Genomic DNA, 3,322 nt, shown 5'->3' on the forward strand with positions numbered 1-3,322 from the left:
TCTCTTCTCTTCCCATATTAGTAGGGAACAAATAGTTATTGTAATGAAATTCCGATTTTTCTCTCCCACCAGTGAATTGTTTAGAATTGTATCGTAAAGTTGTGGACTTCTACCTCTTTGCTCTCTTTCCCCAAGATTCTTAAATTATCTCTTCTCTTCCCATATTAGTGGGGAACAAATAATTATTGTAATGAAATTCAAATTCAAAAGACCCAAACTGCCCCAGTGTAAACAAAATTCTACTCAGTGTAACCAGCATGCACTACACCATGACACACTTTTGGCCACAGTGCCCTGTTGGGAAAAGGGTATTATGGGCAACATATGATCTGTGGGCAAAATGTGGATCCTTTAGCTTCACAGTATGTGTGGGTAATTGCATAATAAGGTTACACCGTATCTGTCGACATTCGTACGTCAACACATAAACTGTCGGCAAAAGAAGATAGACAGCTGATGTGTCGCCGTATCTTAGTTAAGCCACACTGAAACTGTCGGCATAGAGGTGCTAGCGAAAAGGAAAGAAAGCTTTGGCACCGGACCTCGTAGCGGGCAGGAAGAAGAGAATTTTAGCTGTGTGCGCGGGCCAAAATAATTGGGCTCCCGCTGCCGCACCTTATCCTCCATCCTCCCGCACCATACACAAAACCTTCCCTGGACCCTGCGCCCCCGTTCCCATCCAGCCGCCAGCTCCCAACCAGCCGCCGCCACCCCCATCCACCCACCGCCCCCATCCTGCCCCCGGCTCCATCTCCCCGCCATCCAGCCGCCAGCCCCGTGCAGCTGCCGCACCGGCCACCAGTCCCCGGCTCCGTCTCCATCGATGGCTTCCTGACCCGGCCACCGTCAATCTCCGCGCGGACGTGAAGACCCGGCCGGTTACCGCCGGTTCTCATGCAAGCATGAAGCTCTGGCCACCTCGACCCCTCCATAACTATGCCGCCTTGCTCGTGTGAGTATACAACCAACGCCCATCTCCCTGTCTCCCTGACAATAAACCTAAAGGCAGCCGGACGTGCAGGGACCTTCACCCACCTATCGGGCTGCTAGTGCATCCTGGCGTCGTCGAGCCCATCGCTGAGCCTGCTTGTCGTCGTCACTTCAGAGGGGCCATCAATCTTGGTGAGTTTCCAACCGATTCAAGTTTTTTTTTTGGTGCTTGTGTTGCATTCTTTCCAGTAATCTTGGTGAGTTCCCATCAAATTCAAGAAATTGTGGTGCTAATTTTGGTTCTGTAATGATTGGGAAATTGATTCGTTGGAGTTGTGCTTCAAGGTTGCTGGTGTCAATTTCGGAGATGAGAGGACCAAAACCTGAAGGACTAACATTCGCATCTTCGTTGAACAGTGATTGGTATGTTCTTTTTCTTTCAGTCTTTGGTTGCTATTAATGAATTATGTGGGATGATTTTCTACTCAGAAGTAATATATGTGCTGTGAACTCCGTTTGTTGTTTGAATGTCCGAAAACAAGACAAATCTGAGGTTTTGTTTTGCTATCTAGGTGTCTTTGCTCATATATTTCAATATTTCGGATCAACTTCTGTCAAAGTGCCAACTTGTTATAGATCAAGGATGATATGAAGTCTTCAAGGCAGTCAAAAGGTCCAAGTTCTGGAATGATTGCAAGCTTGGTAGTCCAAACTGTATTGACATCTCCACTTGTGTTTTAGATTATTTACCTTTCTTAAATGTAAATTCATTTCAGGTTCTTAAGTCTTAGATGTTCTAAGTCTCGTGGATTTAAATATTTTGTGCAGAAGTGCCCATGCAACCACAGGTAATACATTTGTGCATTGGTATTAGCTGGATTTAAAATTGTCACTTGGATGTTAATTTGGGACCAGTGTAATTGCCCATGTTTTTTGCTGCTGTACCACTAGTGTAATTGCCCATGTTTTTTTGCTGCTGGTGTAAATGTTGTTTCTAAGACATTTGTTCACTTGATCAGCCAACATGACATTTTTGTTTTTAAATTGTCCTCCTACTTTAGAACTGAGCATAAAAACTAAGTAATAGTAATATTTTTTAATTCACCATCTTGTTAGCTATGTTAGCCTTCTCTAGAAAAATGGTACTCTATTAGCTTTGACTCGACTTGGCTCGCTGGTACTAGTACATAACAGATATAGCAATATAATTCTCTTGCTTGCATTGTGTGCTGATTATTCTTTTTCTTGATCATGATAGGTGCATAGGCAACTAACTGGAGTAGTAAGCTTTTGGCAGCTAGGCATGTTACAAGTTTCTGAAGTGGCCTTTTGTGCAACAAGAAAATGTTTGAGTGTATGACTGTATGGTTAGAACTAGTTACTAGTAGAGAGAAGCATCTCTCTCGGTGGGTCTATATATATATATATATATATATATATATATATATATATATATATATATATATATATATATATATATATATATATAAACTGTCGAAAAGATGTAAACTCGGCGTAGGTCCCCTGTTTTCCCACAGTTCAACTGTGGGCAAATGGTTTAACTGTCGGCAAAGACTAAGCCGCCGACAACTTATGCCACTACAGTTAGCTATCTGTCGGCAAAACTTTTGGCCACAATTTTTATGTCTGCACAAGTACCTTCTGCCGACATTTCTATGTGTTGGCATAAGTGTACTATGATGTAGTGATGCTCCCAGATCGTGCTTTTTAGAATAGAGCTCCGTCTAGAACACGGAGGTTTTCAGAAATGTTTGTAATAAATCCGTCAGTTTTCACGGGAATACAGGGAACAAACATTATTAGCATCGAATGATATCATGTTCGTACGGTTGAAGGGTCACTTTGGGCCGTTATCACTGAAAGTCGCTGGAGGACCAATGACATAACAGTGTTGCCTTTACTGTGATGATTGCATTTCTAGTTATCAGTTGGCAAACTAAAGGCTTTTTATCTCTAAAGGGCATCTTTGGCAGGAGAAAAATGTTAGCAAGACAATCTTTGGTAGGAGAAATTTGTATATGCACAGGGGCAAACAAAAAATTTCTTTTTAACTAAAAAATCTATACACAAGCCCTTCTCGAGCAAAATCCTGGACAAGCTTCTTTTTGGAACAAAATTCTACTCAGTGTTAAAAAATCTTACTACCTCCATTATTGAATATTTGTCGCCGGCGCCGGTTCATTTTTAACTAATAAGTGTCAAATAAAGATGAACGGATGGAGTACTCAATATAAACAAGCTTCAGATTTGAAAATAATTTCTTTTTAGAACAGAGGTCCATCTAACACGCAGAGGTTTTCGGAAATGTTTGTAATAAATCCGGCAGTTTTCATGGGAATATAGGGAACAAACATTATTAGCATCAAATGAT

General features: G+C 41.6%; 1 long non-coding RNA gene across 3 annotated transcripts; it reads left to right on the plus strand.

The window, feature by feature from the left end:
* The first annotated feature begins 625 nt into the window (after window positions 1–625).
* Window positions 626–2,791, plus strand: LOC120692756. 3 transcript variants are annotated; one of them, XR_005682721.1, is made up of 6 exons: window positions 626–952; window positions 1,022–1,122; window positions 1,276–1,353; window positions 1,503–1,603; window positions 1,707–1,778; window positions 2,189–2,791. It is a non-coding gene; the product is annotated as an uncharacterized LOC120692756 (long non-coding RNA). The 3 variants fall into 3 exon arrangements; XR_005682720.1 differs by having other exon boundaries at window positions 1,503–1,778; XR_005682719.1 differs by lacking the exon at window positions 2,189–2,791 and having other exon boundaries at window positions 627–952; window positions 1,503–1,953.
* The last annotated feature ends 531 nt before the right edge of the window (window positions 2,792–3,322 follow it).

The sequence above is a fragment of the Panicum virgatum genome, chromosome 9N (assembly GCF_016808335.1).
Source record: "Panicum virgatum strain AP13 chromosome 9N, P.virgatum_v5, whole genome shotgun sequence".
Taxonomy (NCBI): Eukaryota; Viridiplantae; Streptophyta; class Magnoliopsida; order Poales; family Poaceae; genus Panicum; species Panicum virgatum.